The sequence below is a fragment of the Astatotilapia calliptera genome, chromosome 7 (genome assembly GCF_964374335.1).
Source record: "Astatotilapia calliptera chromosome 7, fAstCal68.1, whole genome shotgun sequence".
Taxonomy (NCBI): domain Eukaryota; kingdom Metazoa; phylum Chordata; class Actinopteri; order Cichliformes; family Cichlidae; genus Astatotilapia; species Astatotilapia calliptera.
In genome coordinates this window covers 68,300,759-68,314,852 of record NC_137428.1, presented here as the reverse complement: position 1 = coordinate 68,314,852, position 14,094 = coordinate 68,300,759, and the positions used below count along the sequence as shown (strand labels likewise).

The window sequence follows — 14,094 nt, the reverse complement described above, 5'->3', positions numbered from 1 at the left end:
TTAGGTCTTTGATTAAATAAAATAAACGAAATCTTCTTTTTGTGTGGCGTTTTTGTTTTATAAATTGTCATTAACGTGTTATTCTAGTTTTTGCTACATTTATTTCGAAGTTCCAAACCGGAAGTTACCGCTGTCGCTGCCACTGGCTTGACGGAGGTTGTCACAGCTGGGTAGTTGGCTCGCTACAAGTTAAGCAACAGGGGCTGTCGGGAGCGAGCAAGTTGCTGCATGGATTTCTCGGAGCTCCGCGGAACTTACGGTTAAGTTTGCACCCAAACGAGTTGTTAGCGCGATTCTGTCTGTGTTCAGTAAGGCTTTCGTGTGTGATACACATCTATCACATGTCGGCTGCTCTATGTGCTGAAACTTATTCTTTGTATGTGGCTGCCTTGCAACGTTGTTCACCGCGTCGAAACTGCAGACAGCGGCTTTAAAATTTGACCCAAGCGTCCCCGAGTCGTACCACGCCGGAGACCGTGATACAGCTGACCTGGAAACGGAGGTAGGTGTGAGGCGGTGTGTGCTCGAGCCTGCGGCTAAAAGGTGTGCGGTTAGCCAGGGTTCAGCAGCGTGGTGCTGTCTGGAAGTTTTTTCCACTCTGCGTGGCAGACCGCCACTTTGCCACCGGGCTCCCTGGACACCGATGCCGTGCCAAGTGCCGTGGTGGCAGTAACTTTACTCTCTCCCCGGCCGACACAACGCTGCGTGTCTACACCAAAACCTTCGCCGTAAGCGTTTGGCGCTGTGTTGACGAGACCCCGCTGCTTTGACACATGGATGGATGGGGGAGGAGGCGTTTGCGGACACCGCCGTGTGGAAAGTTACGAAGTATTCCAGCTGGATGTGGCATTGGCTGGTAACGTTCAAAAGAATGACTCCTGGGCTTTGGTTTTGTTCTCGTTACTCCTTTTTTAATGTCGCGTGTGTGTGCGCGCGCTACAGAGTGAGGTCATGGACCGTAAAGGCACTCTAAAAGCTGCCCTATCATATTAAGACAAGTCTTGTATGGACAAGTGTTCTCAGCCTGAAACAGATGGGATTTTCCACAGTGCGGCCATCAGCTTGTTGATGGTGACTCTCAGGAACTAGACGTGTGTGCTTTGATTTATCAGCTGTTAAGGCTGAAAGCCTCACGAGCTTTCCTCTTTAGTTTCCTGTTTTTCAGCCATCATTGGATTTTGATTCCTCGACTTTTTGTTTTTTTGTTTGAACAATGTTATCACACTTTTACAGCCCGCTAATAGTAATTTCTTTATCTAAGGAATGTAGCACCAGGAAATTAAGCAACGCTTTATACCAAGTAAACTTCTTTGGTGCTGAAAGTTTCCACTCGCATGTTTTTGGGAGGTTGTGTGAGTCTGGTTTTTTGGAGAAAATTCAAGGTTCAGAATCCACATGAGGAGGGCAGAGGATCAGAAGGTTAAAGCGCTCTAACCCATGACCGTGACTCTGCGGTCACACAAAGACCTCTTTCCGCTTCTTGGGCGCGTTAGGTCTGGTAGTCACTCCGCCTTGGACACTGGACTCTTCTCTTTCATCCTGTCACACGTCATTTCTGTTTCTTTGCTTTTAAAACGGCATCAAATTAAACTGCGTCCACGTGTGCGCAGCTTATTGCCACATAAGGGTTGTGAAATAGTAGCGGTAAATTCTTACTGCTGCACTGACATCACCCAGAAGTTTGTCTGCTAACGATCAGTGGCAGGCTGTCGTCACGGTTGACCGGCTGGTCTCAGAGCAGTTATATTCTTAGTACTTGCAACTTTCTTATTTATTTGTTGCCCCCAGGAAAGCTTTGCTCATCTGCTCCACCGTGATAGAAACGCTTCTCCATGCCACGACCAGCTGGCTGTTCTCTAACTGCGCCCTGACAGTCTGATATCCCCCCAAAGCCAAGCGCAAGATAATCGCCCACCGTCGAGGACACCAAGCTACTTAGGCAGACTGAAGGCTTTGCAGTTCTAATCGCTCGTAGGCTGTTTAGCTCCGGCTTGGTGTGCTTTCTGTTCTTCCTGTGTGTACCTGGCTTTTCAGCTCTTGCATATGCTTTCAAAGACGAGTGCTGGATTACGTGGTGGGTGTGATACATATATTTATTTCCTACCTTTTTTCTGATGGTTTGAGTCTGAAAAGCATTTGCTCGAAGGCGTTTTGTTTCCCTTAAGCTCTGTCCTCTTCAAAGCATCGTGTGCTGCCAGCAGTCACAGGTACAGTCTGAAATCGTCCCTCACATCCGAGGAGACGCTCTGGGAAAGCGTTGTTATGTGGATGTGTTTGCTTACAGCGCCTGAAGTTCTGTGTGTTTGTATCCCAAACTGTTTTTCGATCGTTTCCAGTTCTTGCTTTGTCTCAGTTTTGTCCATTATAAACAGGAAAATACAAACCTTTTGATTTTGCAGGAAGTTGGTTGAAACCTTCATCTAAGTTGGGACTAATAGCCTGGGGGGGGGTTCACGTCACTGAAGCCGCACTGACAGGATCCATGCTGGCGCTCTTATTTGTCTTATTTTCTTTGTCTCTGCATGAATTTGTGTATTGTGTAGTTGTCTTCACACTCATACCACTTACACCTCGTACATTTACTGCTAAGTCCCTTAAGTACTAATCATTGTAAAAACAGTGAGCTCATTTGTTGAAACAGGAGGGGGCAGAGAAGTGGTAATGGCAAAAGAAAGTTGATGGGGAGGGAGGGGGAAGTGTGAGATTTTTCTCCCCCCTCTTTCATTTGGTATGTGTTTCTCTGGAGTACAACAACCACCAATCAAAAGCGAAGCAACACCTGCTCCTAGACTGTGAAAATCGCACAAGTGCTGGAATGCACATCGTTAGGCCCCCGTAACCACTAACAGCAGGGAAAAGGCTGAATATTAAGGAACCTGTCTGATTCCTGCATCTCTCACTGACAGGAAGCAGAGGAGCTCAGAAGTGTTTCCCAGCTCTCTGCAGGCACCGGGGTCAAAGTCCAAACTGCTTCCCTGTAATGGTGCTCCCCAGCGAGCCGGGCCAGAAAGAAAGACCGCATACAGACTACCTTAATGGGCCCGAGTTACAGAAAAGACGGCGGCTTTCCCTCCAGCTAGGAATGTCACCTTTGTGACATGGTTATCATTCAGCCCGTTCACTGTGTTTCACATTACTGCCGCTTCCTCTGGGATGTTGCTGGGAACGTTTTTGCAGCACGTTTGTTTTATCGTCCTCTTCTAAGGATCCGAGTCCTCTCATGACCTCACTCGGAGTGTAGCCGGATTGACTTGATTTGAGAAGGTGAAGACATATTTAATTCAAGCATCTAGGTTATCGATGCTCTTTTAATATCTTGTCTGATTAAAGGAAGGAGTATTCCCTGTCTTCTCTCCGGGCTGGCATGGAATCGCTCCATGCCGGAGTGTGTGGGTGCACTGGCACTGGTTCAGTTCTCTAGTGGCTTGCTTGGCCAAATGCTTTTCTCTTTAATCCTAATTTGCTGCTCAGTATTTTTGTCATTCAGATTCACTGTGAAATATGCCAACTGTATGGCTTTTTTTTAGTGAATTATGGAAACCTAATTGTGGCTCTCGCTTCGTATATGGCAGGCAAAGCACAATTCTCCTGATGCCTCCCTTTCCTGAGATGTTGTGAAACATTAGATAAAATTTAAGCCCTTTTTTTGTCCTCTCATAATGTCATTATATTGACTGCTGGACAGTTTTTGTGCCTCCTGCGATTTTTCACCACAAACTGCCTGTCATGTCTAAGCTGTTTCTGTTACTCCAGTCCCCTCTCAGGCCTCTGTGTTAATCTGATGGGGCCATCTCATTTCTGGGACACTGGTCCTATTTCCCAGTGGGAGTCTTAGTGAGATTTCCTTTTTGTCTCGGATCCTGTTGATTGATAGGAATGATCATTATGTTAAAGTAATGTTACTCATCCTTTGTCAGCTGAACAGGAAACACAACAACGTAGCGCTAACCACCCTTTTAACCTTTGTGCGTGCATGTTTGTGGACGGAACATTTTCATGTAATATTAATGTAAAAGTCTTGCATTGTGTGTCTGCATGTCAAAACTAGGTTTCATGTTCCTGCTTGCAGATGTGAAATTAAGTCTTGTTAGGAAATGAAGGAATTCTGTGCACTGACTCTCTGGAGTTTTAACTCGAGCCTGTAATGTGACGTTATGAATTTGTGTTGCATGTTGGAAGTTCCAGCTTCGTTCTATCGCGTTGAACTTTACGTCGGCCTGTAGTGGTATCTAATAATAATGTGTGTAATGTGTGTGGGGTTAGCTGAGGTGCGACACCGTGGGGTGCAGCTGTACAGATGAGTTAAGACCAGTGTGTGCACAGTCGTGATCCCCCTCATTAAACACAAATCGGTGCACTTGGAAGCTTGACGAATATTTTTATTATTTTTTCCTTTGCTAATCTACTGAATGAGTCATTGCTTGTATTGTCAGAGTCAGGTAGTAATGGGAGTTGGGAGCATGAGTGCACTAATCAGACAAAAGGACTCAGACATGAAAGCCTGCTTCAAATCTTCTGCCATTAAGGTTAAAAAAATCCCTGGTTCCTGTCCGAGGAATCGTAGTACGTCTGCACGACGCTGCTTTAAACGGCTTCATGTTATATCACATGTTGAAATGCACGTTTGTGCTCAGCTGTAGATTCTTTCACCTTCTGCATTTATCATTTAAACTGTTCACTGAGCTGGTGGTCGTTTGTCTGAACACAACTTTCTATAATTATATCACAAAGGTGCCAAGTCTAATAAATAAATCCTGTAGTGATGTAAATGGGCTGGTTCTTATATAGTGCTTTTCTACTCTGTTGAGCACTCAAAGGGCTTTACACAACTTGTACATTCAGCCAAGCACTTTTTTCTACTCTTATTAAAGTGCTTCCTAACTAACATCCACACTCCGATAGATGCAACATGGGGCTAGTATCTGCAGACTGGAGCAGACTGGGATCGAACCACCAACCTTCCTGTTAGTACCTCAGGTGGTAGACCTGCCACCCTGTGTCATGTGAGTCGGAGAGAAACCACGGTTTAATGAAAGGTCTTCACTGAGGAGTCCACGAATGTCTTCACGTGGCAGTACCATTAAGAAAAGGATTCCCCAACTCGTTGGTGCAATTGACCTCGGCCCCAATGAAACTACCTGAACCCCCCAACACACTCGGTCCAGGTGAATGTCACTGATATTGACACCCACCCGGTCTGTTTGCCATTTCTTTCTAACGCCTCCTCTGCCAGCTTAATTTCATTTTCTGACTTGACTTAGTTCTGCCCACGTGGGTCAGGCGTGAGCGAGGCTGCATGGCATTGAAGGCAAAACAGCCTCAGGTCTAGCTCTCATGAAATAGGCGAACAAACGCTTAACAATCACTGTTCATGATTCCCATTAACAAGAATCACAGCTATGACAGTTTATGGCTGCTGAACCGCAGACACAATCTAAATCGGACCCTGGAGCAGGGATAACACAGCCTCCTTAGACATTTTTCCCATGGTGATAAGGGCTTGGCCAGATGTTCGTGATACTTACTCGCACTCTGCAAAGCAGGAGCCCCGGCGAGTGTGTGTGATGGCGGGTCTATATGGAGCACGTCTAGTAAGGCGTTTAGTGTGCCAAATTATGAATGAGCCTGCTGCCTCCTGATAATTTCTGACTTAAACTTCCAGGAAACTCCGTTCCACAGAGACACTGAAAGGCTTCCTACTTGATTTTGTCCATGTTTGAAGTTGGGCCCTGTGAACGGGGAAAACGGCGTATTATAAGACACCACAGTGTTCTCTTTCATGTAGCGAGCTGAAGGGGATGCTATTGAGTGTTCGAGGGAGACCTTTGATATGTGAGATGCTCTGTGCCTTATGAAAAGAGCCAGCTTATGATTTGAGTCAGCGTGCATGTGAGTGCTTTGATGCCTGTTTTCTCGCCACACCAGTGTTTTTGTCAGAAACGTCCACCCTTGTTGATGCACAATGTCCTGTTTGTGAGCTCGTTTCATAACGAGCGTCCCGACTGAACTTTGGAGGGCACGATTAGAACGAAGGAAGGAAAGATTTCGCCTGATTGCATGTTTCTTTTGTTAGCAGGGATATTTTTCTTGTCAAGTCGACGCCGGACATTTCTTTTTCTTTTTTCCTCCCCAGAATATATGAAGTCGCCTCTCGCTCTTTAGTCATCATTTAAGGTTTGGAAAGTAAATAGCGATGCTATAAAAGCCTGCCTTTTGTGTAATTATGTTTTTATGCTGCTCTTTTATGTTTGCACAGAAAAGGCTATGTGATTACAGTTTTACGGCACAGTGCTTCCTGACTACGGCTCCATGTTTATTAAAAATGATTTAAACACTGTGTGCGCACAGGATTAATCGTATGTGGAGAGTGATGGTTTGTCTGTGGGTGCAGAGCTGCAGAGACGAGGGACTTTGCCCTTCTCATCTATCTTTACCATCTGGTTTGTGCAGCATTTGACTGAGGCGTTAATCATTACACCCTGGGGCCACTGCTGCTCCTACAACAGCTGGAAAAGGGAGATGGACCTGTTGGTGTCCATCTGTCCTTTTGTCTGTCAGTCCTCGGTGGACTGCTGCATTAACTGTATCCCCGCAGCTGTAGGTTCATGACCTTGGCGTTCCTCGCAAAACTACCACAAAGTTTTTGAAAAAGCTGGAAGGAGCTTCCTGGTGCTCTGTCTCTCAGCCCACGACTTCCTGCAAGTCCGTCACCGACTCCATCCCAGCATTTAAGTATGTGGACTTTCCCTTTTTTTGTTGACTGTTAAAAAAACAATTGCACACTACAGAAGCAGTTAATGCTTCCTTCCTTCTGCATCCTGTGCTTGCGTGCATCTTTAGCCACTAAAACAAGAAATGCATCTGTAATGGTTCAAAGCAACATATAAGTAAGAGTTATTGTCCAATAGCTGGACTTTAGATACTAGTCATTGTAAAAAGTACAACCTGGAAGACTGCTTCACGTGCTGTACGTGTTCAAGAACGAAAGTAAATGAATGCGAAGATGACACTTTGTTTTTAAGGAAAGATGGTGAAGGGTATAATTTCACTAACACCACTGTTGCTACACTTTTGCACTGGCGTGCTTTAAGTACGCTTTTTGCAGCCTGGTTGAAATTCCTCTCTTGAATTTAGACTCGTGTGAAGCCTCTCCATCCAAACGCTGCTGTGTTTCTGTCCTTTTACAAAACTAAGCCTAACTATGAATGATCTGTCGCTCTCACCAGTACTGTGTCCCATTCTCTGCTCTAACTTTGTGCCCACAGTAAGGCATGTCCTCAGATGAACTGATAAGTAGCACAATAAATAACAAAGCAATAATCCTCATCCTTGGACGTACTTCCTTCCAAGCTCACAGCACATCCCAGAGCAGTGACCAGCTGCAGACGGTGGATTTAGTTCGACCCTGGGACGAGAGAATCGAGGCAGCTGAATGACATCGAGAGCGGCCGCAGCAGCAGCTTGACCAGACTGCCCTTAAGTAAACAGGGAGAGGGACGGACTGGATCCAGCTGGTTGGCGCCGACTGATTCTGATTGCAAATCGATTTTGATGTAAGAAAAAACGTAATTGCAGAATATGAACTGAACTCTGGATGTGATCTTCCTGCTCGTTTCAGTCGTGCAGTTTGTGGTGGTCTCAGGGTCGTTTTCGATGGTGGATTTATTAAGATGCATTTTTCTATGGATGAATCGTCACTTTATTAAATACAGTGTATAAAGTTCAGATCTGTTTGGATCCATCGCTACTCTGCTGCTTTTCTGTTCTGTCTGTTCACACAGTAAGCAAAGTCTTTACCAGTGCTGTTTTTGGCTGTTACTTAAACTTTTTAATTGTTACACACTTGCTCTGATTTCTTTGAAATTAAATCCATGTTTAAAAGAGCATCATTAAATCTTTCAGTTTTCCTTCTTGCATGAAAATGTGTCTTTTTTCTTTTTCTTTTTTAACTCGAAAAAACCTGAAAAATAAATTTTTGCCTCTCATGTCATGAAATTCTCCAGCACGGAAACCTTTTTCCTTTGGGTGTCACGTCTCTTCTCAGATGCAGGAACTGACATGAGTAATTGTTCTTTTGCAATATGCGATTGGCCTTTTAATGGTATCCAACATTATAATGTAAATGTTGCCATACGTGGCAGCTGGGACATTCTGTGGAAATGAAACACTGGTGGGAGCTTTGAGAAACTACACAGATCTGGACCAGCTATGCTGTCTTAGCTTTGGCGATGTTAGCCGTCTAGTGTTCTTAGATGGGAGCAATGCTTATCCTGAAGACTCTACACGTTAAAAGCTACCGCGCATTTATGGACGCTCTGTGGTTAAACATCAGCATCGCGTCTTTACTTAAAGGTTAATTTGCTGTGCGACCACACAGTGACTGATCGATCCCTCCCATCCTTCGTGCGATGTATAATGTGGGTGACATTTAGGCTTTGTTGGGTACCTGCTGCTACACGCCAAGAGCGGTGGCCCTCCAGATCTATTTCTGAAACAATGTTTTGGGCGCCGTGTGTCATAGCCCATTATGGCCACTTTGGGTTTGACTGGCACAGGAGGAAGCTGGGTTTGTGGAAAAGGCTACTGTGGAATTAAATCTTTCTCGGTCAGCTCGGAGCACTCGTGCATTTTTAGCCAAAGCTGCAGATAGATGTAAAAAACTTTTGTTAGCGATTCGAGCAGAACAGCAAAGGGAGGGGAAAAACCGTTAGAGATATGCAAAGTTTGCTTTATCATCTTGTGGAGCGATAAATTCATTTGTTTAAAGAAAAAAGTGTCCGGTATGTTTGGACCTGGGTTGGAAGCCTTTCTCCCTCTCTGTGTTTTGCTACATTTTCTCTGGTGTTTTTCATTCCCGGTTAATTATTACACCACTTGGATGGTGTGCTTTCAGCCCATGCGTGTTTGCACTTTGGGTGGGTAATTGCAGAGTAATGATGGTCTACGTTTAGCAGCTATTTTAAAGAAAGGACACTGTTGGTGTGCATTGTGAGGAGTTCTAAATATATCTGAACCAGGAGGACAAAATATTTTGTTTAAGTCGGGACAGAAGCTGAGTAAGTGAGGCCAGGCCTCTTTCCAAAATGGGATTTTCAGAATTGTCTTAATTCCAGGGAAGCCGGTCCTGTTGCAGAGGGAAGTGCTGCCAGCAGCCATTCTCCTGCACTCTGCTCTATTGATCAGGCTCTGCGCTCCAAAAATGGAGATTCCTTAAAGTCGCTTGGAGTCTAATGACATTACTGTTTTAAAAGCTTTTCTGTGGAGGGCTGGTCTTGGCTTGCAGGCATTTGGTACAGACATGGCAACTGGCCGGGTGGTCGCCTGATCATGTGTTTCCCTGAAAATGTGCACTTTGTGTGTTTGTCTACTCAAATAGGCTTTTGCTGAGCTGGTGAAGCAAGAAATATTAACGAAATCCACAGACAAGTAGTCATGCAGGGGTATGAGCTCAGCTAAGACTGGGCTGGTTGAAAGGTGGTAATAAGAGAGGGCGGGAGAGCTGCCCCCTGACCTGATAGGCGGCTGAACATGATACTGGGTCAGGGGGTATAATACTCAACTTTTAGGGAGTGGTTATAGACGGTGAGAGAGAAGAGCTGGGGGAGTGGCTTCATTGTGGGGCTGTTAGATGATATCAATTCATTCTTTGTTTCCTAAATGCCTCTTTTGCTGTGCGTCTCTGTTAACACTACATCTCAGGTTTTAGTTTTTGTCTGAGAAGCAGTTTGGGGACAAACCCAAGCAGACAAAGACCAGCAGGATTCCTCAAGTGCCTTGGGATTTTCCAAATTCCCACCTTATAGACTGAGACACGGAAAAGTGGAAGGGTGGGAGAGATGCAAAGGAGGTGGGCTAAATAAGAGCGGCGGGAACAGGAGACATGGGAAGAGGCAGGATAAATAAGTCCCACTCTTGCTAGAAGCAGGTGGTTGGAAGCATCAGTACAGATGAGCTTTGTGAGTCACAAGTGTTGATCAGACAAAGCCTGCAAATAGCTTTTAAAATAGGTTAGATGATGGATTTTCAGCAATACACGTCTACAGATGGACCTTTTTAGGTTTTTCTCCTTTCACTGGTGAGTATAATTTTGCCTAATTGCTACTCTTTTATGGCTATGCTATTTTGCTATTACTGCCCTTTTTCATGCATTGTTACCTGGCCTTTCCCGGCCAGGTGGCAGCGAACACGTCTTTGGGGCTTCTAGTGAGTAATATTGGTGCTTTCACCTCTGAATGACAGCTGGATTTGTAGATGCTGTTAATAGCCTGGCTGAATGTGCTGTGTCCATGTTAGTCTGTGAAGTGAAACTGTAGCTACTGTTTGGCTAATGGTAGCTCTGCTGCACTGTAACTGAAGTTATGCTGTTGACTGAAGGTCTTGGTGACCTTTTATGATTTTTGAAGAACATTCTTTTATTAAAATATATATTATGTGCAGCAAAGGGCGCAGAGTTACTTAAATGTCAAACGTTTCAAAAGTGCGTATCCTCTGAAGTTACTTCTGAACAACAGGATCTTTGCCCTCATGTAAAATTAAGAAGAAAGAGATTTGACTTGCTACATGAAACTTTGTGGATCTGCAGACGATGCAGCTGAAGTCAGTTTGGTTCCTGTTTGTTTTCACTTTGACTTGTTGGTATGAAGGATGCCGTTGTTCAGCGGGAGGTGTTTTGCACTCAGGAATCTTCTTCTGTCAGTGACGCTGGAACTCAACATATCAAGTTTGTGGGGTGTTTTTTGTTTTGTGTAACCACAGGCAGCCGTGGTGCCATCTATAAATGTCATCCCTCCAACACCTTTTGCACTCATGTAGCCACATGTCATCCCACTCCCACTTCTCTTCTTCACTGTGGGAATTCTCCAGTCACTGGGATTTTCCTGGTTAAGTTCAGACGGAACACGGCAGACCCCATCTGATCTGTGTCATCACACTTCCAGTTCTTCAGCAAACTGTAATCTGGACGTTTTCTGCATGCGGGTTTAATGTTACACAATCATGTATTTTCACAGAAACTGATTCTCACTGATGACCTCTGTGCCAAATCCGAGGACGTCGCTTGTCTGTTTTTTTTAGAGTTAAATTGTGCAAGAAGTGCGCTGTCTGTGTTGACATCTTTAGGAAGATAGCTGGCTCTGACTAATGGCACTACAGCTTGTTCTATAACTGATAACTAGTGATCACTGCTGCAAAGGTTTCCACTCATTTTTAAGCAGATGAGCATTGTGTCTGTAACCTTCTCCATCTTTAACGTTTGCTTTCTTTTGTTGGTTTTTTTTGTGGCACGTTTCAAAAAGTGACAAAGCTCTTGTTTTCAGTGGCCATTTTACCACGATATTCAGCAGCTGCCTAATACACAGGTGCATTTCTATTTTATTTTTTCATCCATAATTACAGGCTTTCCATTTTGACTTTTAAATTTACATTTACATTTGTCAATTAAAAAAATCTAATATTTGCATGTAGGTTAAAGTGTTCATACATGACATTAAAATTGTAATTAAACTTTAAACCAAGTGGTAAACACTGGGCACTAATGCAGCGATGCAGTGGAAAAGCTGGAATAAAGTGCGGATGTAAAAATCAAGATGAAATCAAGATGTTTGTAAATCTCTTTGTTTACACGATGCATCGTGGTCGAACGGGAAAAACCCAAATCTGCTAATTACCTGTTAATGAAACCTAATTACAGCATGACAACAGTATTAACTGAATGTAAACACGCCTGATCAAGATTAAATGACAACACATTAGCGTTTGGATAGACTCCGGTCTGACTCCAGTCAGAAAAGCTTTTCTGACTGTAATGGCTTTGAGAGGAGACGTTATCAGCCTCAGGAGGCGTCACAGCTGGACGCTCACGCACTTCTTTGTTTGGCTGTTTCTGTGAGCCGCTGAGATAACGGTCACCTCCCCGAAGCATAGCTGGTCTCCTCCTCTGGACACAGGCACAGCCTTCACCCCCAGCCTCTGACTGACACACACACACACACACACACACACACACACACACACCAAGCGAACATGGCAGGAATGCAGGCTAGGTTAGGCTGCCATGGTCAGAATCAGAAAGGGTTTTATTGCCAAATGTTGAGCGGGTTTACAACATTGGGAAATTGCTGCGGTGCTTCAGTGCAAACATAGTGTTATAAATTAAGCTTAAATAGACATGAAAATAAAAATGAGAATAAGAATTAAAAGTGCTAAGTAGATAGATATATACATGAGTGCAGGTGGTGATCAGTGCCAAACATGGAATGATGCAGTGACACAGCGTAGGGTCATGTGTTAGTGGTGGGAACAGTCATATGGTTATTGTTCATGTGTCCAACAGCAGAGGGGAAGAAACTGTTCTTATGGCGAGAGGTTCTGGTGCGAATGGACCGGAGCCTCCTGCCTGAGGGGAGCAGGTCAAACAGACTGTGTCCAGGGTGAGAAGGGTCAGCTGAGATCCGAGCTAGAGCTGGGCGATAGAACGATAACGATATGTATCGTGATATAACTTTTACTCGATAGAGAAATTAAGCTATTGCGATAGACCTCGCCGCTCTTGTCCTCTTAAAAAAAAAAAAAAAAAGGTCAGCCGATCCAAATTCAGTAGCGCAGAGCCGAACCAATCACAGCCGCAGCGTCACGTCGTGTGACTTGTTACGTACAGCACAAGTGCCAAGCCGCACGTGTGTTTGTTTGGGAAGCAGCCAGCGGGTAATGGAGCCAGCGCGTAATGGAGGAAATGAGTGTGCCGACTAGAAAAATCAACCGAGCGTGACCGAAGAGAAAACAGATGATGGTTCCAATGCCGGAGAGATTGTCGAACGGAAGAGCCATAGAAGTTCCGTAGTGTGAAGGTATTTCGGCTATTTCAAGTCTGACAAAAAACAGAGTAGCGTGCACTGTAAATTGTGCCGAAAGCAAGTCTGGAAATACAATAAACTGGTGCATGCGTCACACTGTGCGCCGCGTTATTGTTTCGGTGAAATGAATTTCTACAATACTGTTAATTCTACTCTCTGCAGTGTTTAAATGCTTACATATACACAGTTACTGTCCCTCCACACATACGACTCGGTTCTGCTTCTATGCCCCAGCTTTGTTTACTTTTTCCCACCGAGGCTTCTAGACTTCTGATTGGCCAACATTTCTGCACGGTTAGGAATCTAGCGCCACCTGCTGCTTTGGCATGTTCATAGCAGCGTTTTCCTTCATTTCTGCCTTTATGTGTGGACGGGATTATTTTTTAAAACGAAAACGGAAAATCTCCGTTTTCAAAAATACCCGTGTACGTGTGGACGTAGCCTCAGTCTCTGACTGGAAGCGCTAATTCGTCATTCGGCTTTTGTCAGACTAAAGTAACTGTTAAAACTGTTTGAAAAGCTCAGCTATACAACAAGGAGAGATTGAGAATTTCCTTTTAGTTCTCAGTTTATTTGATATTGACAAAAGTTAGTCAGTTTTGTCTGTTCTTCTGTAAAACAAACTAAGATTTATTTTTAGAATTAATATTTTGTTTCTAAGTGGAATTGACAATTTAGTCTGTTTCGTTTGTTCTATTTTGAAACTTAAACGCTTTAGCGGCTGCCTTTTGTGTAGTTTGCAATATTTGCCTTTATCTATCGGAAAAAGTCTCATGTTCCTTAAGTACATCTACCCTGTTGAACTTATTATGGGAAATAAATATTTAAATAAAAACAAGCTGCTGATTATTTCACATTTTACTTGTGAGCAACGGCACATTTAAATCTTACAAATATAGTTATTTGGCTGATATCGTGATAGATATCGTTATCGCCTGAAATGAAAAAAACATATCGTGATATGAAAAAAATCTCATATCGCCCAGCTCTAATCCGAGCTGCACGCCGCAGTGTCCTGGAGGTGTACAGGTCCTGCAGAGATGGGAGTCTGCAGCCAATCACCTTCTCAGCAGAGCGCACAACACGCTGCAGTCTCTGTTTGTCCCTGATAGTGGCTCCAGCGTACCACACGGTGATGGAGGAGGTGAGGATGGACTCAATGATTGCAGTGTAGAATTGCATCATCGTCCGTGTTGGCAGGTTGAATTTCTTCAGCTGCCTCAGGAAGTACATCCTCTGCTGG

The 14,094-nt window shown here is 44.3% G+C and overlaps 1 protein-coding gene across 7 annotated transcripts in view; it reads left to right on the top strand.

Annotated features, from left to right (window-relative positions):
- The first annotated feature begins 134 nt into the window (after positions 1-134).
- The window catches only part of LOC113027154 (solute carrier family 45 member 3), a 48,324-nt gene continuing 34,364 nt past the window's right edge, over positions 135-14,094 (top strand). For 2 of the 7 annotated variants that reach the window (XR_013910165.1, XM_080303973.1), the window contains exon 1: positions 9,927-10,075. The gene's annotated coding sequence lies outside the window, so the exon portion shown is untranslated. The other 5 variants (XM_026176730.2, XM_026176729.2, XM_080303975.1 and 2 more) reach the window with 5 other exon arrangements.